Below are 24,930 nucleotides of genomic sequence, written 5' to 3'. Positions count from 1 at the left end.
TACAGTCGGGGTCACAAAGAGTCAGACACAACTGAGAGACTAACACATGAATGGACAGTTAATCAATCTACTAATTTGTGGAGAGTGTGAATACCTTTCTACTTATCCGGTCAATTTCTTCTAAACTCAATTCTGTATATGGAAGAAAGTGAAAGTGTTAGTCACATTCCTGTCTCACTCTTTGCAAGGCTATGGACTGTAGCCCACCAGGCTCCTCTGTCCTTAGGATTCTCCAGGCAAGAATACTAGAGTGGGTTCAGAAGACTGAACCCAGATCTCCCATATCACAGGCAGATTCTTTACCATCTGAGCCATCAAGGAAGCCCCAATCTTGCATATGGTTGCAAAGCCTTTTCATTTCTGTCCCACATTTAACTTGGTTTATCAGTAACTTCAGGTAGCCTCTACCCTGTTTTCCCTCACGTCCACCTCCCTCTCCTGACATATCCACCAATCACTGTTGTATTCCCTTTCTGGTTCCTTTTTCTCTTTCCATGGATTGGGGTTAATATCCCATACCCTTCTCTTTAGCTCACGTCCATTGCACTGAAATGGACCCCTGATACAAAACAGCAGATTTCAGTGTGGTAAGTGAAGAACACAACAAAAATGGAAACATGAAGGATGGCCTGGTCAGGCGGCTGGGTCTCCTCTGCAGTGTGGAGGAGAACTATCTTGTCTCCAGCCTTCTGATTCAATCATGTCTGATCTTTAGCTCATGAGAGAGATCACCTTTCATGGGTCTATAACTTATAAATTATTTCAAAGATCCTTTCTAAACTCATGTGTAAATGGTGCCTATTAACTTCTATTTATCCCTAATTTATTCTGTTTTTATTTATTTATCTTAGACCCATTCCAGTGTCCTGAAGAGTTCGTTCCAAAATCTGATTATGGGTCTTCATTTCTATTGGTTCCCTTGGTAAACTATTCTACTTGCACCACCTCTGTTATTACCACATACTTGCCTACTTTTGCGTACTTCTGACATCACATCTTTCCTTCTCAGTCATTTCCTTCCTCATTGTATACCTTCTTCTTTGGAAATATGTGAGGGATGATATGCAGTAGATTGTGGTTCCTTTATTAGAATTGACAGACTATGTAAATTTAGAAAATAATTGGGCTTTGGCTCTTAGATTTATTTGATATACAAAACAAAAGAGTTAAACCTGTGGATGCTGTGGTTGCCTTCTCAGCATCCACTTCTACTCTCCTCTATTATTTTCAATTATAATGCACTAGGGATGTGACCTGCTTGTCCCAAGCTTAGCAGTGAAATCCCTGTGTTAAACATCAAACCCTTTATTTATGTTCAATGTTGGGATAACACAGAATGAGCTGTGTTGAGACATTGCTCTGGGCATATGAACATGGCCTATGAATGAGAATCAAAGTTGCTGCTGTCATTTTGCAGTGACCACTGGGGAAACTGCCTAAGGATGAAGCCCACACACAGAAATCAAAAGAAGAGCATTGCCCAGAAGTAGAGCGAAGTCCTAATAAAACTGTGACAGAATGTAGGCCTTTTCTCTAGACATTTTCACTTATCATCTACTAGATTTCTTTCAATGTGTAAGATAGTTTGAGTCAGGCTTTCAGTTGCTACAATTAAAACCATCTCCAGTGATACAGTTTCCAAAACCTCTTCCATCTCTGCATCAAGCTATGCTTAATGCTTGTGCTATCTAGCTATACTTGTGCTATATAGCATTAACTATACTTAATGCTAGAACAAATGCTTTATATATTCATTCTTATTTTCATGGCATGTCTGTGGGGCCATTTTAATGGACACAGATGTATAACTTCTCAGATCCTCTCAACCACCTCTTTCTTTCCAAGGGCACTGCCTGTATCCTGGGTCATACTGCTATCACCTTTTCTGGGCTCATTCCAAGCTGACTGGAGGCCACAAGAAGCTATGCTCATGAATAGCTCTCATGTCCCTGAAAAGTGAAAGCAAAAGTTGCTCAGTCATGTCTGACTCTTTGTGAATTCTCCAGGCGAGAATACTGGAGTGAGTAGCCTTTCCCTTCTCCAGGGGATCTTCCCAACCCAGGAATTAAACATGTGTCTCCTGCATTGCAGGCAGATTCTTTACCAGCTGAGCCACAAGGGAAGCCCAAGAATACTGAAGTGGGTAGCCTATCCCTTCTCCAGCAGATTTTCCCGACCCAGGAATCAAACTGGGGTCTCCTGCGTTGCAGATGGATTCTTTACCAACTGAGCTACCAAGGAAGCCCGTAAGCTGAGCCTATCCAGGCCAACTTGCCATATTACTTTAAAACTTGTCTGAAAAAAACATTTTAAGACCTTGCTTTGGGCTTCCTGGGTGACTGTCAAGGGAAAGATGATGCTATCGTAAATTCTGAATAGTTATATCCTGGGATATGAACCTTGACCTATGAGAAATGAGACGGGGAGCCAAACTGCCAAGGGCTGCTCTGAGCTGTGTTTTTGTCTATCACATCTTGCTTTAGCTTTACTTCATGTGTCTTTTTACCTCACTTCCACTTTCTTCTCACCCTTCCTTCCCTAGTGTTCAAATTGTGTTAGTTCTTTAATCCTTGCCTCTGCTGCTGAAAGGACCATCTTTATTCTAAAAAGGTAACACCTGAGGTATTAGCTTGTTCAAGATCACTCAGTAGCAGCTCCTGGATTTGCATCTCAGAGAAGGCAATGGCACCCCACTCCAGTACTCTTGCCTGGAAAACCCATGGATGGAGAAGCCTGGTAGGCTGCAGTCCATGGGGTCGCTAAGAGTCAGACATGACTGAGCGACTTCACTTTCACTTTTCACTTTCATGCATTGGAGAAGGAAATGGCAACCCACTCCAGTGTTCTTGCCTGGAGAATCCCAGGGACAGGGGAGCCTGGTGGGCTGCCATCCATGGGGTCACACAGAGTCGGACACGACTGAAGTGACTTAGCAGCAGTAGCAGCAGCTCATAGGAAGCCAGATTTCCATAAATGTTTCTAAAGATTTACTTTGCATGCATTGTTGCATGCTAAGTCGTTTCAGTTGTGTCTGACTCTGTGCGACCCCATGGACAGCAGCCCACCAGGCTACTCTGTCCACGGGATTCTCCAGGCAAGAATACTGGAGTGGGTTGCCATTTCCTTCTCTGATTTAATTGCTAAGTCACATCTAACTCTTTGGAACCCCATGGACTGTAGCCCACCAGGCCCCTCTGTCCATGGGATTTCTCAGGCAATAATACCGGAGTGGATTGCCATTTCCTTCTCCTAATATTTACTTTACAGTTTGTAATTTGCTTTTCACAGAACAGTAACAAACAGTTTAAGGACCACTGGTCATTGGACCACACTTCACATAGTGCTGTTCATACTAGCACTACAGAAGCCTCAGAGTCTCCAGTTGTGTTCTTTTGGCCTCTTTACCCCCGGCATCCTTCCTGCCACACTTGCTGGGAGTGGACTTGACTGGTTGGGAAGATATCAAAGGGACTTTAGTCCATTCATTTATGCATTAAGTAATTCACACTTCATTGCATACCTTCTTTATTTGGAGATGGAATTCATGCTTTGGGGCCCTGGAACATCTTCCAAGAGTTTGTAATGGCATTGTGTTTGACGCAGGGGGAAGATCAGAATTTGTTGCCTAGGCTTTTAGTTTATCTATAGATATCTATTGGGCTTCCCTTGTAGTGTAGTCAGTAAAGAATCTGCCTGCAATGCAGGGGACCTGGGTTCGATTCCTGAGTTGGGATGATTGCCTGGAGAAGGAAATGGCAACCCAGTCCAGTATTCTTGCCTGTGAAATCTCATGGACAGAAGAGCCCGGCAGGCTACGGTCCAGGGTGTCACAAGAGTCGGACACAATTTAGCAACTGAACTACTACCATAAATATCTATCATATTCACAAATATTTTAGCTTATATTTCACTTAGGCTGTATCCTATCTTCCTGAATTGAGGCCCAAAGCTCTGCCACTTAAAATATTTCTAAGTTTATTAGACATGAGAAGAGGTTCATTTGTAAGGAGAATAGTAGATGGTAGGAGTTGATATGAAACTGTATAATCAGATAAGTCTAATTTCAAAAACCAGCCTAACTATTAATAAGCTATGTGTCTGGGGGAAAATTATTTAAACCCTCTGATCCTTAGTCTTGTCAGTACAAAAGGAGAGATAATAATAACTAGTCACTCTAAGGGCTCAGTCTATAGAGTTGGGCTGCTGGCATTTGCATCCTGGCTTTATTGTTTATACCTAATGAGAATCTTGAGTGTGTTACATAGCTTCTATTTCATTCTCCTTACCTATGTGTAATACACTAAGTCCTCACTTTTTACAAACTTAAAGGGGAAACAGTGACAGATTTTATTTTCTTGGGCTCCAATATCACTGCAGATGCAGCCATTAAAAAATGCTTGTTCCTTGGAAGAAAAAGTATGACCAACCTAGACAGCATATTAAAAAGCAGAGACCTTACTTTGCCAACAAAGGTCCATCTAGTCAAAGCTATGGTTTTTCCAGTAATCATGTATGGATGTGAGAGTTGGACCATAAAGAAAGCTGAGCACTGAAGAATTGATGCTTTTGAACTGTGGTGTTGGAGAAGACTCTTGCAAGTTCGTTGGATTGCAAGGAGATCAAACCAGTTAATCCTAACCTAAAAGAAATCAGTCCTGAATATTCATTGGAAGGACTGATGTTGAAGCTGAAGCTCCAATACTTTGGCACCTGATGTGAAGAGCTGACTCATTTGAAAAGACCCTGATGCTGGGAAAGATTGAAGGCAGGAGGAGAAGGGGACGACAGGGGATGAGATAGTTGGATGGCATCACCAACTTAATGGACATGAGTTTGAGTAAACTCTGGGAGTTGGTGATGGACAGGGAAGCCTGGCATGCTGCAGTCCATGGGGGTCACAAATAGTAGGACATGACTGAGTGACTGAAGTGAACTGAAAGTCTCAGTACAAGGAATTGTTCTTTGTCTCAAAGCAACAGATCTGCTTTTGCCTCTTGGACACAGAGTCACATGGAGCGATCATTCATTGGCTGGTAAAAAGTTCTAGACTGAATCTGAAGCCCACTGCTGGCAAGTGACCTGGGGGGGGGGTGGTGGTGTACTATGTATGCCACCTATGTCTGGTTTCATCTTTCTTTCTTGTCATATAGGGTGCCCACCTATGCTATGTATTTTCTTATAAGCAGCTTTATATTCCTTTTGGAAAGAGGATACATATGAATTAAACATGAAAGTGAAAGTGTTAGTCACTCAGTTGTGTACAACTCTTTGTGACCCCATGGACTGTAGCCCACCAGGTTCCTCTGCCTATGGGATTTCCCAGACAAGAATACTGGAGTGGGCTGCCATTTCCTTCTCCAGGGGATCTTCCCAGCCCAGGGATTGAACCCGGGTCTTCTACATTGCAGGCAGATTTTTTACCTCCAGGGAAGAAAATGTTAAGTGCTTCTTTTATACCCAAGAAATGAGTTTCCTTGGTCTTTGCCTAGTACTGTGCTTTACTGAGAATATCAAATGTTTGTAGCTTGGTCTGTGCCCTGTGCTGATGGATGTCAGTGAATGGAGCTAGCTATAAGCAGAACTGCCTGTGATGAATCCTCCTTTCCCTTTGCTGTCCATTTAAATAAGAGGTAAGATCCAGCTTGGTTTTGAGGAGGACTGGCCCAGAATGTTGAGTACACTACAATTGTGAGTGCAAAGTACAATGTAACTTGAGGATCATAAGCAGACTCAATACAGAACATACTACTAGTTATCTTTAGGCTTAAGAGAGGAATTTTTATGTGATGAATTAGTGGAGTGAGATCTGTAAATTTCTGTAATTCTGATTCTTTGGTCTCTCCTAAAGTAAATACATCATTGGCTTTAAGAATCCCATAAGGTAAAAATTCTACATACCAGAAGTCTTAAAATTGTACCAGGCTTCTGTGAGAGAAGAATAAGAAAACTTGTTTGAGTGGTTGTGTTTTTTAAATTGAGATATAGTTGATGTACAGTATCATTTAAGTTTTATAATTGTTAAAGATTATATTGCATTTATAGCAATTATAAAATATTGGCTCTATTCCCTGCACTGCACAATATATTCTTGCAGCTTATTTATTTTACACATGGTAGTTTGTACCTCCTAATCCTCTACCCCTATTGTGTTTCTTCCCTCTTCCCTCTCCTCACTGGTAACCACTAGTGTTCTCTATATATGAGTGTATTTCTATTTTGCTGTATTCACTAGTTTTTGTTTTATTTTTTAGATTATGCATATAATCTAAGTGGTAACATAGGATATTTATCATTTTCTGTCTGACTTATTTCACTTAGCATGATGCCCTCCAGATCCATCCATGTTGCTGCAAATTGCAAACTTCATTCTTTTTTAATGGCTGAATAATATTCCACTGTATACATGTACCACATCTTCTTCATCCATTTATCTGTTGATGGACTCTTAGGTTGCTTCTGCTGCTTCTAAGTCACTTCAGTTGTGTCCGACTCTATGCGACCCCTTAGACGGCAGCCCACCAGGCTCCCCCGTCCCTGGGATTCTCCAGGCAAGAACAGTGGAGTGGGTTGCCATTTCCTTCTCCAATGCATGAAAGTGAAAAGTGAAAGTGAAGTCAATCAGTAGTGTCCAACTCTTCGGGACCCCATGGATTGTAGCCTACCAGGCTCTTCTGTCCATGGGATTTTCCAGGCAAGAGTACTGGAGTGGGGTGCCATTGCCTTCTCCATAGAATAGCCAAGATGTAGGTTGCTTCTACATCTTGGCTATTGTAAAGAATGCTGCTAAGAATATTGGGGTGTATGTATCTTTTCAAATTAGTGTTTTCATTTTCTTTCAATATGTATCTAAGAGTTGAATAGCTAGTTCATATGATAGTTCTATTTTTAGTTTTTTGAGAAATTTCCATACTGTTTTCCACAATGGCTGTGCCAATTTCTATTCCCACAAACAATATACAGAGGATTCAGTTCAGTCCAGCCATTCAGTCGTGTCTGACTCTTTGTGACCCCATGGACTGCAGCACGCCAGGCCTCCCTGTCCATCACCAACTCATAGAGCTTCCTAAAATTCATGTCCATAGAGTCAATGATGCCATCCAACCATCTCATCCTCTGTCATTCCTTTCTCCTCCTGCCGTCAATCTTGCCCAGCATCAGGTTCTTTTCCAGTAAGTCAGATCTTTGCATCAGGTAGCCAAAGTATTGGAGTTTCAGTTTTAGCATCAGTCCTTCCAATGAATATTCAGGATTGATTTCCTTTAGGATTGACTGGTTTGATCTCCTTGTGGTCCAAGGGACCCTCAAGAGACTTCTTCAACACCACAGTTCAAAAGCATCAGTTCTTCAGTACTCAGCTTTCTTTATGGTCCAACTCTACATCCATACATGATTACTGGAAAAACCATAGCTTTGACTAGATGGACTTTTGTCAGCAAAGTGATGTCTCTGCTTTTTAATATGCTGCCTAGGTTGGTCATAGCTTTTCTTCCAAGGAGCAAGCATGTTTTAATTTCATAGCTGCAGCCACCATCCGCAGTGATTTTGGAGCCCAGTAAGATAAAGGCTGTCACTGTTTCCATTGTTTCTTCATCTATTTGTCATGAAGTGATGGGACCAGATGTCATGATCTTAGTGTTTTGAATGTTGAGTGTTAAGCCAGCTTTTTCACTCTCCTCTTTCACAAGAGGCTCTTTAGTTCCTCTTTGCTTTCTGCCATAAGGGTGTTGTCTTCTGTATATCTGAGGTTATTGATATTTCTCCCAGCAATCTTGATTCCAGGTTGTGCTTCATCCAGCCCAGTATTTCTCATGAAATGCTCTGCATGTAAGTTAAATAAGCAGGGTGACAATACACAGCCTTGATGTACTCCTTTCCCAATTTGGAACCAATCTGTTGTTCCATGTCCAGTTCTAACTGTTGCTTCTTGACCTGCATACAGATTTCTTAGAAGACAGGTAAGGTGGTCTGGTATTCCCATCTCTTTCAGAATTTCCCACAGTTTTCTTTGATCCACACTGTCAAAAGCTTTTGGCATAGTCAATAACACAGAGGATTACTTGTCTATCAAAATAGAAGAAGTAATGCAAAAATCAAGGAAGAGAGGGAAAGGTATGTACAGTTAAATGCAGAGTTTCAAAGAATAGCTAGGAGAGACAAGAAGGACTTCTTCAATGAAGAGTGTTTTATAAGAAAACAAAAAAAGGAGAAAAACTAGAGATCTCTTCAGGAAGTTTGGAAACATCAAGGGAGCATTCCGCACCATAAAAGATAAAAATGGTAGAGATCTAGTAGACACCGAAGAGATCAAGAAGAGATGGAAAGAATATACAGAAGAACTGTATAAAAATGATCTTAATGAACTGGATTACTACAATGGTGTGGTTAGTTACCCAGAGCCAGACATTTTGGCATGGAAGCCACATGGGCCTTAAGAAGCACTGCTGTTAATAAAGCTATTGAACGCAATGAAATTCCAGCAGAACTATTTAAATCCCTAAAGGAGGATGCTTTCAAGGTGTTGCATTCATTATGTCAGCAAATCTGAAAGACCCAGCAGTGGCCACAGGACTGGAAAAGGTCAATCCTTATCCCAATCCCCAGTAAGGGCAGTACTAAAGAATGTGCTAACCATCAGACAATTGCACTCATCTTCCATGCTAGTAAGGTCATGCTTAAAATCTTGCATGCTAAGCTTCAGCATTATGTGAACCAAGAACTTCCAGATGTCCAAGCTGGGTTTATAAAAGGAAGAGGAACTAGAGATCAAATTGCCAACATTCACTGAATAATAGAGAAAGCAAGGGAATTTCAGAAAAGCATCTCTGTTTCATTGACTATGCTCAAGCCTTTGACTGTGTGGATCATGACAAACTGTGAAAAACTTAGAGAGATGGGAATAGCAGACCATCTTCCCTGTACCCTGAGAAACCTGTATGTGGGTCAAGAAGCAACAGTTAGAACCCTGTATGGAACAACTGATTGGTTCAAGATCGAGAAAGGAGTATGACAGGGCTGTCTGCTCTCACCCTGTTTGTTTAATCTATACACTGAGCACATCATGAGAAATGCTGGGCTGGGTGAATTACAAGCCAGAATCAAGATAGGTGGGAGAAACATCAACAGCTCAGATATGTGGATGATAACCATCCTAATGACAGAAAGTGAAGAGGAACTAAAGAGCCTCTTGATGAGGGTGAAGGAGGAGAGTGAAAGAGCTGGCTTAAGACTAAATATTAAGAAAACTAAGATCTTGGCATTTGATCTTTTCAGTTTTGTTCAAAATTTAAAATTTGTTCAAAGTTGATGCTTTTGAACTGTGATGTTGGAGAAGACTCTTGAGAGTGCCTTGGACTGCAATGAGATCAAACCAGTCAATCCTAAAGGAAATCAGTCCTGAATATTCATTGGAAGGACTGATGCTGAAACTGAAACTTCTTAGATCTCTAAGACACACATCACCTCTTTTTGAAAATCATAATATATGCATGCATACATCAAATAACATTTGGAGTTTTAGTTGACAAAACTTTTCTAGAAATGAGAGCCTGAGGAATTCCTTATTTATTCACATATACATTTATTTCTCTTTTAAACAAAATCTTACTGAATACGTACAATGTGCTAGATACTGCACCAGAGTCTGTGAAGACTATAAAAGTGAACCCTGTACCTGAACTAAGAACTTTGAACTAAAAGCTGCATAATTTGGATAAGACACATCCACAAATAACTATGGTAGAGTGCTGAATCTCCTAAGTTCTAGGGGAGAGTTACTACAGAGTGCTTGGGAAATTCCAAGGAGGAAGAGATCACATGCAGATGGAAGAACAGGTTATTGGAAAGGTAATCATTTGTACTAGTCCTTAGGATATGAGTGTAATATTGATAGACAATGATAGGAAGAGAAGGCCTTTCAAGCATTAGAATCAGCATGAACAGAAGTTTGAATTCAGGAAGATATGGACAACATTTGGTAAGTCACCATTTGGCAAATAGTAAGAATGGGATAGTACAGGGTATGTGAACATAGATTAGCTGAATAGAACTAGAATGGTAGATTGTTAGATAAAGTGTAATAGATTATTATTAGGATAGTTACATTTATTCTGTCTCACTAGTTTCTAGAAAGAGAGGTTATTCCTAAACACTCCTGACCCTTTACCCTACACCTTCCCTTACTCTTCCTAATGGAAAGTGGGAGGATCTTTCTGCTCAATGAATTCAGAGGCAGAGACCAAATTCAGCTCCTTGTTAGTCTTCTATGGCTTCTCTGACAGCCAGCGATGTATAAGAAGCCCAGCAACTCCATGTGGTGAGTTTTGCAGGGGCAGAGCCTGCAAAAAAGGGGAGAGAGGTGGATCAGAGGGAACCTACAGGTTTTCCTCCCTGCCTGAGTTTCATGCATCCCACTTATCTAAGCCTTGCATATCAGCCAACTTTTATCAGTGATAGGCTGCTGTATATTTATTTATGTTTACATGTTTATCTCCATCAATGTCTGTTCCTTTTATGTGTGTTCTTGGAGATGCTATGTCACAAGACATAACCCCAAATATCAATCTCCTAGTATAGAGAAGAATGAGTCTTAAAGCTCACCACGGCATAGTAGATGGAAATACTGTTACTCTACCCTCTCCTTCTGTGAGCATCTCTCAAAGGAGCTGATCATCAGAGAAAGCAGTTTTTTTTTTTTTTTTTTTTTTCTGTTCTGCCTTAGTCTTCCCAACAAATCATTTTTGTCAGGCTTATAGATTAGAAATGGTATCTCATTGTAATTTTAATGTGAATTTCTCTTACAGTGAAGGGAGTTGAACATCTTGTTTGTAAGGGCCATTTGTGTATCTTTCTCTGTTTATTTCTATATTTTTACTTTTTAATTTTGGGTCTTTTCATCCATTTTCTTGACTTTAAAAGCTTTTAATATATATATTCAGGAGACTAGTTTTTTATCTGTGGTAAAATTCATCAATATTTTCTCCAAATTTGTCTTCTGTGTTTGACTTTGATTAAGGTCATTTTGGCAGGCAAATGTTAAAAACTTAAAAAAAATTATGGAGTGAAATGTGTCTATCATTTCTTTTATGCCTGGATACTGTATCACAGTGAGAAAATCTTTCTATACTTGAAAATTATAACGGAAAATTTTCTTTCTGTTTTGGTTTTCAAGTCTTACATTTAGCTCTCCTATTTGGGGTTTACTCTAGAACAAGAAGAGACTATGGAATTCTCCAGTCCAAAATACTGGAGTGGGTAGCCTTTCCCTTCTCCAGGGGATCTTTCCAACCCAGGAATCAAACCCGGATCTGCATTTGCAATCCCATGGACTATACAGTCAATGGTTTTTCCAGTAGTCACGTACGGATGTAAGAGTTGGACTATAAAGAAAGCTGAGTGCTGAAGAATTGATACTTTTGAACTGTGGTGTTGGAGAAGACTCTTTTAAAGTCCCTTGGACTGCAAGGAGATCCAATCAGTCCATTCTAAAGGGAATCAGTTCTGAATATTCATTGGAAGGACTGATGCTAAAACTGAAACTCCAATACTTTGGCCACCTGATGTGAAGAACTGACTCATTTGAAAAGACCCTGATGCTGGGAAATATTGAAGGTGAGAGAAGGGGACGTCAGAGGATGAGATGGTTGGATGCCATCACCGACTCTGTGATGTTGGTAGGCTCCGTGAGTTGGTGATGGACAGGGAGGCCTGGCGTGCTGCAGTCCATGGGGTCTCAAAGAGTTGGACATGACAGAGCGACTGAACTGAACTAGAATAAGAGTGACAAATAAAATTCACTTGACATCTATTATGTGTTAAAATGAAGCAATTTCTACAAGGATATCTTTGAATTTTATAATATCAGAATTTGTAGGTTCTAAAAGATCATGTAGGACAATTCATTATTCATAGGATAAAAGTCATTCAGTTGTGTCCAACTCTTTGCAACCCCATGGATTGCAACCCCATGGAATTCTTCAGGTCTGAAAACTGGAGTGGGTAGCCTTTCCCTTCTCCAGGGGATCTTCCCAACCCAGGGATTGAACCCAGGTCTCCCACATTGCAGGCGGATTCTTTACCAGCTGAGCCACAAAGGAAGCCCATTCATAGGATATCCTCCACAAAACAGAATTTATCTTAATAATGAATACTAATCTAGGAATCAGGAGACTCTGGTCAGTAAATTTGTTTTGCTAGTAAATTACATGTGATCTTGAGTTAAGTTATTTGACCTCGTATTCACTATATTAAATATTTGCTACCTTGAACTTCAAAGATTTTCTCTATTTATTACTTATTGGTCAAAATTAAAGTACTTTAGGAGCCAGCACAGGAGTTCCCACCCATGACTAAGGTCATGTGGAGAGGATCTGACATGCAAAGGCGAATCAGAACTCAAGAGGCCCCGTGGACCTGCCCGAGCATCTACCCCCAAACCAAAATCTGTCTGTTTTACTATTTCACGACTTTCACCAACTCTTCTGACATTAATGGGGGTCTATCCCCAACCACCTTTTTCTGAAGAAAATCAACTTAGAGCTCTAGTTAATAATTCTCCTGGGCATAATAGGAGTGTTTCAATTCAAACCCCTCTGATGATTTTCTAGCTTGCCTGACAGGTTTGTTCACACTCCTGCAGCTACACATGTGATTGTTCATAGCCTCCCAACCACGAGAGGCATGGGAAGCTTAAGATATTCTAACAATGCAGAACTTCTCAGAGAGTTAAAATTGTTAGAATAGAACTAGTAGAGGATTTATTTGTTGAGCTAATGCTTGCTGCCAAGTTTCCATATCCCTTACCTACTGTGTCCCTGGGAGTGTATTGATTAATATAGTTGGTATATAGAAATGTAAGTAGTAGCTTTAATGTTTGTAACCTTGGACCCTTGAGTTAATTCTTTTCTTGTTATAGCCCACCACACTTTTGCCCTATAGGAATGCAACTTTATCTAAAGCTTTCGGAGGGTGGCGCCTGACGTTAGAATAATCACCTTTAGAGAAAAATAAATTTTCTGAAGAAAGGGTCATAAAATGTTAACAGGCCTCCTGGCCAGATGATGTAAATCACCTAAAGCTTTTGCGTATGATAAGTTTACAGAAAGAAAGCCTGGCTTCGATAAGGATCAAGGACTGCTAATCTTGCATGACTCTACCCCCCACCCCCCCATTATCCTCTATGCACAACTTAAGGTATAAAAACTACTTTGGAAAATAAAGTGTGGGCCATGCTCATCAAGCTTGGTCTCCCCATGTCATTCTATCTCTTTCCTTTTCCTTTTCAGGCTGATTCCCTGGAGCGCAGGGGCCCTCTGAGTTCATTTTCCTGCCTGGGCTTCTAAGACCCACTCGAGAAGGTGCCTAAGGTGGGGCACCTTCAGCAATTCGAGAGGGCGCCTGCAGCCTACGTGAACAGAGGAAGTCCCGTGCTGGGGCTTTATTGGCTTTCTGTGTAAACCAAGGAACATCAGCCTCTTTTCTCTCCTCTATTTTCTTAACTGCAAAATTCTTTCTTTATCTCTTTCTCTATTTCTCTCAGTCACTGACGCCGTCCTCCTGAGGGAATCCCTGGATCCAACCGGGGCTGGACCCCGGCAATAGTATTCTTACAATTTATTATGATAGTAATGAATAACTCATTTGGGCAAGAATTAAAGTAGATTGAATATATGTATACTGAACAGAAGTCATATATTTTTGCACTGAACTACTAAAGGATAGTCACCAGACAGTTTAAAACAAATGTAAAGCTCTCTCTGTACAAATAGCAAAGTTTATTGAACAAAAACTGAAAGAGAAAAAAGAAAGCAGTAAAGATCACTTATAGTATAAAAAATAGTACAAGAGAAAACATTTAACAGAAACAAAAGAATATAATCTTGGAGTGGGACTTTGTAAACAAAACACAAAACTTGAAAGAAAAGATTGAAAAATAATACTGTGTAATTAAAAAAAATTCATACCAAAGCATAATCAAAATTAGAAGGCAAACAGGAAGCTAAGAAAGATATTTAAAATATATATTAGAATAAAAGAGGATAGTTATTTTATTGTATACAAAAACTTATTAAAACTCATAAGAGAAAATCCACTAGACCAATAGGAAAATAGCAAGTATGTGAAGAGGCAATTTTCAGAGAAACATATGCACATGGCTTTAAAAACTGAAAATATGCTTAACTTCACTTTGTTGTTGTTGTTTATTTGCTAAGTTATGTCTGACTCTTTGTGACCCCATGGACCACAGCCTGCCAGGCTCCTCTGTCCACGCAGTTTCCCAGGCAAGAATACTGGAATGGATTGCCATTTCCCTCTCCAGGGGATCTTCCCGACCCAGGGATTGAACTCGATTCTCCTGCATTGGCAGGCAGATTCTTTACCACTGAACCACAAGGGAAGCCCTAACTTCACTTACAGTTAAAGAAAAGCAAAAATATATTATCATTCCCTTAATACATGACAGGGACTGTGAATATAGCAGGGAGAAAAAATAGAATGATCTCTTTCCTGATCTCTCCCTCTGGTACAGAGGGAAGGCCCAACAGTCATCATTTACAAAATGGGTCACAGAAGGCCTTCCTAAGTGACCTTTGAGTAGAGTCTGCAGAATGTAAAAGTTAACTATGAAATCTGGATGGGAAGGGGAAAAACATCTAAGATAAAGGAAATAGAATGTTCAAAGGCTGTGAGACAGGAGAAGGAAGCAAAACTTGGTCAGTGAGCCAAGTGAATATCAGGGTACCTCGAGGGGAGAAAACAAAAGAAGTGGGAGTATGAGATGGGGAAGAAGTGGACTGGGACCATATTACTATATAACACTGAAGGGTTTGCTAGGTGTTGGAGAGTTGCCCTCAGAGCATTGAAACATATTGGAAGAGTTTTAAGCAGGGGAGTAAAATGTTGCAATATGGTTTTCAAAAATATTACTGACCACCTCACACCTACTGGGATGGCTATTATTTAAAAAAAAATCAACCCCCACCCCACCCACAAAATACAATAAAAAGCCCAAATAGGAAATAAGTGTTGACAAGGACGTGGAGAAACTGAAACCATTGTATACTAATTTTTTTTTTTGATGGCGATAATACATGATATTTTATTCACTTTAAAATGCTTCAGTTGATTTTGAAGATTTCATTTGGGAAATAAATATTTAAGAAAATAACCTATTTAAGCAAAGGGCTGAAAAAAGATGGCAGGAAAGAATTTGCAGAGAATCTGTTTTGTGTCTGGATTCAATTTTTACTTATTCAGATTTTTCATCAGTTCTTTTTTAAAAAAATTAGTTTTTAGGGATGTGCAATTTATTGAAGGAAAAAAAGCACTGAGCATCTGCTGTGCTGTGTCCTGAATCATCACAAATGAAAATGATGGATAGAGCCTGACTTGTGCAGTATTGATGGGAACGTAAAATGGTATGTATGAGTAAGTGAAGTTGCTCAGTTGTGTCCAACTCTTTGCGACCCCATGGACTGTAGCCTGCCAGGCTCCTCCACCCATGAGATTTTCCAGGCAAGAGTACTGGAGTGGGTTGCCATGTCCTTCACCAGGGGATCTTCCCAACCCAGGGATTGAACCTGAGTCTCCCGCATTGCAGGCAGAAGCTTTACCATCTGAGCCACCACAAAGCCTATAAAATGGTACAGCCTATAGAAAACCGTGTGGTGGTTCCTCAAGAAATTAAAAATAGAATTATCATATAATCCAGCAATTCCGCTTATGGGTATATACTTAGAAGAATTGAGAACAGAGAGATATTTGTACTCCCATACTCATAGCAGCATTATTCACAATAGCCAGAAGGTAGAAACAACCCAAGTGCCCACTGACAGATGAATGGCCAAATGTGGTTTAGATATACAATGGAGTATTATTCAGCCTTTAAAATGAAAGATTTTTGACATATGCTACAACATGGATGAAACTTAAAGACATTATACTAAATTGAAGTCAGTCAATGAAAGACAAATGCTGTATGATTCCACTTATATGAGAGTCATCAGATTCATAGAGAAAGAAGAAAAATGGTGGTTGCCAGGGGCTGGAGTGAGAGGGTGGTCTCATAGGTGCAGAGTTTCAGTTCTGCGAGGTGAAAAGAGTTTTGGTGATTGATTGCTCAACAGTGCAAAAGTGCTTAACAGTACTGAACTGTGCACTTAAAAGTGGTTAAGATGGTAGATTCATGTCATGTATGTTTTACCACATTTAAACAAAAAAGATCTTGAACTTGCTTCTTGCAGAATGAAGTGGAGGAAGTTGAGAACTGATGTAACTGTGTGAAGAGTTTCTGTTTAATTTTCACCGCCTGAATGATTATAGAAGATAGTGCTTACCAGTTTCAGGGATCTTAGTTTTCCCTGGCCCATGATAGTTTTTCCTTTTCATCCTAGATAGTCTCCTTTCTGTAATTTGGAGGGAAACAAGGAGCCATGAACTTACTAAGTCATGAAAGAATCAGTTATGGAATTCAGAACAGTAGGCTCTTTTTACTGATGATCTGATATTGTTGCAGGAAGGCAGACCCCTTCCAGGGCCTGAAACTGGGCTCTTGTCTAACACTCGGAAATGAATTGTCCGAGGAGACACATGTGCTGACAAAGCAAGAGATTTTATTGGGAAAGGGCACCTGGGTGGAGAGCAGTAGGGTAAGGGAACCCAGGAGAACTGCTCTGCTGCGTGGCTCGCAGTCTCCAGTTTTATGGTGATGGGATTAGTTTCCGGGTGGTCTTTGGCCAATCATTCTAATTTAGTCTTTCCTGGTGGCGCATGCATCACTCAGCTAAGATGGATGCTAACAAGAGGGATTCCTGGAAGTGGATGGACACACAGTGTCTCCTTTAGACCTTTCCCGACTCTTCCGGTTGGTGGTGGCTTATTAGTTCCGTATTCCTTATCAGGATCTCCTGTCATAAAACAACTCATGCAAATGGTTACTATGGTGCCTGGCCAGGGTGGGTGGTTTCAATCAGTGTGCTTCCCTTAACAATATGGCCTTGAATTTAGTCTAATTTAAGGAATCTAGGATGTAGGACTGATATAAGGAAGTTGGTTCTGAAAAAGGAGTTCTGAAAGGTTTCTTGTCTATGATCTTTGGATATCTTTATTTGCCAGCAACCTTCCTTTCACATTTCCACATCTGTCATCACATGACCCAACACTGCTGCTCTAAGGCTAACAGGCAGATAATAGCACAGAGGCTCCCTGGGTGGCTGTCAGCATTGTTCCCATGGGCCAAGGACCTCTGGGATATGTCCTTCTTCCAAGATTCTATCCAATTATTGATTTCTATGATCTGCACAGAGTTAAGAGTGAAATGGAATCTTGCCTGGAGGCTTTGCAGACAGACCCAATATAATCTCTTTTCAAGAGATTATAAATTGTTAAAATTCAGGGGAAGGCAATCTGATAAAAGATAGAAAATTTTTACATAATTATTTACAGTTATATCTTTTAAAAAGTATGGGGCTTGCCAGGTGGTTCAGTGGTAAAGAATCTGCCTGGCAAACAGGAGATGTGGATTCGATCCCGGGGTAGGGAAGATCCCCTGGAGAAGGAAATGACTATCCACTCCAGTATTCTGGCCTGGAGAATTCCATTGACTGTGTAGTCCATGGGGTCTCAAAGAGTTAGACATGACTGAGTGACTTTCACAGTAGAGTAGACTTTCACAGTAGACTTAGATGTGCTACAATGTATTACATGGAAAAAAACAAGTTTCAGGACAGTATGTGTGATGGAATACTACTTAAAAAAGCACATGGTTATATAGATGGGACATCTTTAGAGAGACATTTAATTTTTAACTATCTTTTTATACAGTTTTAATTTTCAACATGAGCTTCTTTAGTTTTTAATATATCAGTAGATATTTATCCCAAAGCAAAGCTAAACATATTTATCACTTTTATAACTCTCCACCTCTGCATTTTGACACTTTACCCTTTACCTCTCACTGCTACCAGCTCAGGGAGGTGACCCCATAGATTTGAAGGGAAGCATATGGCTGAAAAGTCAGTTGGAATGCATGCATATTGGATAGGCTGGAATGGCCATGAGGTTGGATGGGTGGCAGATTCTCTATTTCTCTCTTACTTAGGTTCCCATTACAATGGCCAAAGGATATTGGGGGATGGGTAGTGCCAAGATCATCTGGGGAATAGGGTCTCATGAAGACTTCAAGATGAAGAGAACATTTTTGACAGAAGCCCGTTTGCCATTTTTTCCCATCTCTCTTAAATACTCCTCATGTCAAGGTCTCTTTTTCTTACTGTGGTAAATAAATATAGCATACCATTTACTATTTAAATAATTTAAAGTGTAAAACTGGGACTTCTTGGGTGGCACCAGTGGTAAAGAACGCACCTGCTAATGCAGGAGACATAAGAGATGCAGGTGCGATCCCTGGATTGGGAAAATCCCCTGGAGGAGGAGACGGCAACCCACTCCAGTATTCTTGCCTGGAGAATTCCATGGACAGAGGAGCCTGGAGGGCTACAGTTCATAGGGTCTCAAAGAGTCGGACACGACTGAAACGACCAAACACACACAACTGTAAAACCAGTACGGTTAATTACATTAATTATTTTCACAATGTTGTGCAGTCATTGCCAATATTTCCAAACTGTTTCATCACACCAAACAGAAACTACTCATTAAGCAAGAATTCTCTATTCTCCTCTGCCTGAAGCCCCTGAGAATCTCTAACCTATTCTAACCTCTAACTTGTCTCTAACCTCCGCTAACCTCTAACCTGTTTCAGAATTTGCCTATTATTGTTATTATACAGTATTTGTCCTTTTGTTTGATTGATTTAACATAATGTTTTCAAGTACATCCATGTTATCACAACTCCTTTATATGGCCAAATAAAATTATATTTTATGTGTATGCTACATTTTATTTATCCATTCATCTGCTGAGGGCCACTTGAATTTTTTCCCACCTTTTGGTTATTATGAATAATGCTCCAATGAGCACTGTCATACAAATGTCCGTTTGTGTCCCTGTTTTCAATTCTTTGGGGTATATGCCTATAAGTGGAATTTCTGGGTTATATGGTAATCCTATGTTTAACTTTTTAAGGAACTGCTAGATTGTTTTCCACAGCAGCTGGACCACTTACATTCCCATCAGCATTGTATGAAGATTCCAATTTCTCCATGTCCTTATTGTTTTCCCTTTGTTTTAATTGTAGAAGGTGTGAAATGGTTTCTCTCTGTGGTTTTGATTTACATTTTCCTAATGACTAGTGATGTTGAACATTTTTGTTGTTCCTATTAGTGATTTATGTATCTTCTTTGAGGAAATGATTATTTAAACCATTGTGCATTTTGGGGGCATTGATTTGTTTTTGTTGCTGTTGTTGAGTTGTAGGAATTATTTCTATATTCTGGATAGTAAACTCTTATATATATATGATTTGAAAATACTTTATCCTATTATGTAAGTTGTCTTTTCATTTTCTTGATTCTCTCCTTTGATGAAAAAACATTTTCAATTTTAGTAAATTCTAAAATTCATTAAAATGAATTCTTCAAATGATGAATTTGATGCATCTGTTTTTTTGTTTGTTTCCCATGCTTTTGATATCTAAGAAGCCATTGACAAATTCAAGACCATCAAGATTTACCTCTATGTTTTATTCTGAGATTTTTATGGTTTACCTTTTATATTTAGGTCATAGATCCATTTTGAGTTAATTTTTATAAATGGCATGAAATAGGGGTCCAACTTGTTTCTGTTACCTGTGGAAATCCAGTTGTCCCAGGACCACTTGCTATAGAAATTATTCTTTCCACATTATTTTTGTCACCCTTGTTGAAAATCAGTTGGCCATATGGGTTTATTTCTGAATTCTCAATTCTATTCTGTTTGTCACGCATCTTTTCTTATGCCTGCACCATGCTGTTTTGATTAATATAGTTTTGTATTCAGTTCAGTTCAGTTCAGTCACTCAGTCATGTACGACTCTTTACGACCCCATGAACCATAGCTTGGTGATGCCATCCAACCATCTCATCCTCTGTCGTCCCCTTCTCTTGCCCTCAGTCTTTCCCAGCATCAGAGTCTTTTCAAATGAGTCAGCTCTTTGTATCAGGTGGCCAAAGTACTGGAGTGTCAGCTTCAACATCAGTCCCTCCAGTAAACACCCAGGACTGATCTCCTTTAGGATGGACTGGTTGGATCTCCTTTCAGTCCAAGGGACTCTCAAGAGTCTTCTCCAACTCCACAGTTCAAAAGCATCAATTCTTTGGCGCTCAGCTTTCTTTATAGTCCAACTCTCACATCCATACACGTCCACTGGAAAAACCATAGCCTTGACTAGATGGACCCCGTTCTCTTTTAGGGGTTCCCCTCTGTGAAGGAAAGAGTAGGAGAGGATCAGGATGGGAAGTTGTGGTCCTGGCTGGTGTCTAGATAAAGGACACGTCGAGCCTGAAGAGTGCGCCAGGGCAGCAGCAGTGTGGAAGGACTCATCTCCAAATTCCCCTGCATTGCAGAGGGCTGAGTCAGCTCTTCCTTGACGTGATGCTGGACACAGGCACAGCTCCTTGCTGTGGTTAGGAGCCTCCTCTTGTCTTTGTGTTCATTTAGTCCCGGCTAAACAAAAAAGCTGAAGCTCCACTACTTTAGCTACATGATGTGAGTAGCCGACTCATTGGAAAAGGCCCTGATGCTGGGAAAGATTGAAAGCAGGAGGAAAAGAGGGTGGCAGAGGATGTGATGGTTGGATGGCATCCTTGACTCAATGGACATGAGTTTGAGCAAGCTCCAGGTGAAGATGAAGGACAGGAAAAGCCTGGCATGCTGCAGTCCATGGGGTTGCAGAGTCAGACATGACTTAGTGACTGAACAACAACAAAACAGAAATTGTGGAAGGCAGACAATTAGGTTCTCCCAACAAATCTACCCTTGTTACTCAATTGCCTTTTATAAGAGATTTCCAGAGAGAGGGCTGCATGTTGACAGGGCAGTGTTTCAGTGAAGACAGCAGGGCAGGTTTGCTTCAAAATTGGCCAAAGCCAAGACTAGATATGCTTTGTTCATAGATTCTTTCCTTAATTGATTGATTCATTGACTTGTTCATTCAAAAGTATTCACTGAGTATCAGAAACCATAAGTAAGCATGACAAAATTTCTGCTTTCATGTTGCTTACATTATAAAACAGGAGACAGGAAATAAGCCAAAAGTAAACATCATTTTAGGTGATAGGAACTAAGGAGATAAACAGATCCTTGTGAGGTGGTAGAAAGTAAAGGATGGTATGTGTTCTCTTAGGATGATGAAGAAAGGCTCCCTGAGCTTTGGCACTTGAGCAAAGGCCTGAAGGAAATGAGGGAGGAGCCCAGAAATCCTAAGGGGCTCAGATCCTTGGGTCCATTTCATGTTACTGACAGCTCAGTCTTTACTCTTTTATAAGATTTTGGAGGAAAAAACTGGTTGTAGAAGGAAGAATGTCTCTGGGGAGACTTTCTGAACTTTCTGTTAGATCAAGTCCAAGACCACTTATATGTATAGCCTGGGCTGGACCCAGAGTTCACATTTGGCAGCCTTGACTCCCTGCTGGATCTAAGGTTTTGAAGGGAGGGGATGTTGAAATCAGACCTTTAGCCTCTTGTCTCCCCATTCCAGCACAAGGAAGATGCAGGACAGGTGGAAGCCGAGGATGTAAGTCCACGTGTGCCCTCCTCTGGACCCTCCTCCTGTGAATCTGGTGATTATTGGTCTTAGAGCCTGGGAGAGAGAGACTCCTGACTGACTAACGCCAGTGCTGGCCAGTCTGCCTTCTATGAGAAAACACGTCCACTGAAGAGAAAAGCGAAGCTGATATTCACTCCCAAAAACAGAGTGGAAGAAAGTGGTAATTCAGCTAGGCAACTAGTTGGCCCATAGATTAAGGGAGACTCTGTCCTTGCCCTCACTATCTCACAGAAAATCCTCAAATTGATCCCCACTCCCATGCCCACCAGTGACACCAATGATGAAAGACATAAAGAAAAAGCTTTAAAATGAATGTAGTGCCAATGGACCCTATTTCAAGAAAAACCAACAGATAGCCAGCCCTGGGTAGAATTGAGGTGGCTGTGGGGGTACTTTTCTACAGGGTGTGGTACTGAAGCAGGCTCATAGGACACAATGCATTTGGTGGAGCAGGTAGTTCCATCCCAGATGGAAGGGAGAGCGTGGTAAAAAGGACTGCACTGTTGGGGGGTGGGGTGGCCTGGGAGGCTGTTGGGAGCAAAGGGGAAGTCATGGTGCCCTGTGGATGGACAGATGCAGTCATGCAGGCTGGGCAGAGGAGCCTTGCCTATGGTACAGTGTGGGTGACTGGGCTCATCTTCTTGGCCAGGTTCATTGTTCTTCATACATCATGTATATTCTTAGAAATAATTAGTACTGACCATGTAGAAGAACACTAGGGCATGAACCCTTCCTAGTCATGTTGTAGAGCTTATCAACCAGGGGGGAATATTTTCTCTACTTAGAACTGTTTCTGCTTTTCTGAGATCAGTCACAGTGTTCTCTCTCTCTTTTGCTGTCTAGATATCAGAAGGAACAAGCACTCAAAACTAAGTGGTGGGGAATTATACCAGTGCTACTTAATTTTATCTCTTAGACTTCCCCGGCTCCCAGGAATTACACAATTACACCATATGTTATTTGCTACCTTCATCCTCTTCTACTCAGTGACAGTGATGGGAAACCTGGTCATCGTCTTGAGGGTCTATATTGATAAATGTCTGCAGACCCCCATGTATTACTTCCTGGATCACCTCTGTCTTAGAGATGCTGACCACATCTGCAGCTGTCTCCTTGATGCTCTGGGGTCTGCTCCTTCTTGGGATGCAGGCAATATCTTTGACTACCTGTTGTGCACAACTGTATTTGTACCTGTCTTTGGGAACGTCAGAGTTCATACTAATGGGAACAATGGCTACAGACTGCTATGTGGCATCTGTAACCCTCTGCGGTACAACATCATTATGAATACAGATACAGATATACCTGTCTCTGGGCGGTAATTGTGTCCTGGGTGTTTGGGTTCCTGTTTCAAATCTGGCCAGTCTTTGCCACGTTTCATCTTACTTTCTGCAAATCAAATGTGCTAGACCATTTTTACTGTGACCGAGGGCAACTGCTCAAACTATCCTGTGACAACAGTCTTTTCACAGAGTTTATTCTGTTTTTAATGGCTGTTTTCATTATTGGTGCTTTTACCCCCACAATTATCTCCTACACCTACATCATCTCCATCCTCAAGATCCCCTCTGTTTCTGGGCGGCAGAAAGCCTTCTCTACATGTGCCTCCCACTTCACCCTTGTTGTCATCCGCTGTGGCAGCTGCTTGTTCCTCTTTGTGAAACCCAAGCAAACGCAGGCCGCTGAGTACAACAGGGTAGCATCACTGATGGTTTTAGTGGTGACCTCTTTAACAGATTCATTGAGGTCTTCTGAGACACCATGAAATGATACTGTCATCTCCTTAAGGACTATCTCTGTCCTAAGGACCATCATGTACTCATCATCACAGGCCTGAGTAACCTAGAAGCACTGATTGAGATCAGAAACCAGAGCCTTTTCATCATCAAATAGTTTGTGACCTGTGAGGGAATTTTAAGGCACTGACAGTGCTCAATGTTATAGCTGGATGGTTCCTACGTAGGAGTCACTTTAACATTTTAAAAGGATATATACATTTATACACATTACTGTGGTTGAAATGAGTTTCACAAAATAAATTTTACAAGTATAAATATACACAATATATGTGATTTTTTTAGAACACTTATATTTGGGTGGGATAGACAAGGAAAGTGTAATTCATTCTCTTGACAGCTGACTTAAATGTTTGATTATAGGTTCTGGGTCACCTTCCCCTATATTATTCCATTCTTTCCTGAGTTTTTCACTGCTTTAATTATTATTTTTTAAAAATTTATTTATTTTTAATTGGAGGATAATTGCTTTACAATATTGTGTTGGTTTCTGCCATACATCAACATGAATCAACCATAGGTGTACATGTGTCCCCTCCCTCTTGAACCTCCCTCCCATCTCCCACCGCATCCCACACCTCTAGATAGTCACAGAGCACCGGGTTTGAGCTCCCTGTGTCATGCAGCAAATTCCCACTGCTTATCTGTTTCACATATGGTAATGTATATATTTCAGTGCTACTCTCTCAATTTTCGCCCCTCCTTGTCCTTCCCCAACTGTGTCCACAAGTCTTTTCTCTATGTCTGCATCTTCATTGCTGCCCTGCAAATAGGCTCATCAGTGCCATCCTTCTAGATTCCATATATATGTGTTAATATGCGACATTTGTTTTTCTCTTTCTGACTTACTTCACTGTATAATAGGCTCTAGGTTAATCCACCTCATTAGAACTGACTCATGCATTCCTTTTCATGGTTGAATAATATTCCATTGCATGTATGTACCACACTTCTTTATCCAATCATCTGTCGATGGACATCTAGGTTGCTTCCATGTCCTAACTATTATAAATAGTGCTTCAGTGAACATTGGGGTACATGTGGTTTTTTCAATGATGGTTTCCTCAGGTTTTATGCCCAGTGGTGGATTGGTGGGTCATATGATTGTTGGAGGGAATGTAAATTGATACAGCTACTATGCAGAACAATATGGAGATTGCTTAAAAAATAACAAATAAAACTATCATATGACCCAACAACCACTGCTTAAATTATTTCTCTGCATGATGCCACATCCAATTTCAGGATTTAACCTTTTCTGAGATTCCTGACCCAAGGTCCAACAGAGACAGTACACCTGTGTAGATCGTCTCAGCTGGCAGTTGTGAGAAGAACTCACTCACAACCCTGATCTTTTACCAACCTCATGGCCAAATGGATGTGTTAATGCAGACAAGTCTATTTTCAGTGGGCTTTATCAGGGTGTGGAGGGAA

General features: G+C 40.6%; 1 pseudogene; it reads left to right on the top strand.

The window, feature by feature from the left end:
- Positions 1-18,127: 18,127 nt before the first annotated feature.
- On the top strand, positions 18,128-23,465 carry LOC147373663 (olfactory receptor 9A1-like; annotated as a pseudogene).
- Positions 23,466-24,930: the final 1,465 nt, after the last annotated feature.

The sequence above is a fragment of the Bos grunniens genome, chromosome 4 (assembly GCF_055505025.1).
Source record: "Bos grunniens cultivar Pamir isolate PY7600 chromosome 4, Bosgru_T2T1.0, whole genome shotgun sequence".
Lineage (NCBI taxonomy): Eukaryota > Metazoa > Chordata > Mammalia > Artiodactyla > Bovidae > Bos > Bos grunniens.
The sequence above is the reverse complement of the archived record's forward strand: the minus strand, read 5'-3'. Positions and strand labels throughout refer to the sequence as shown.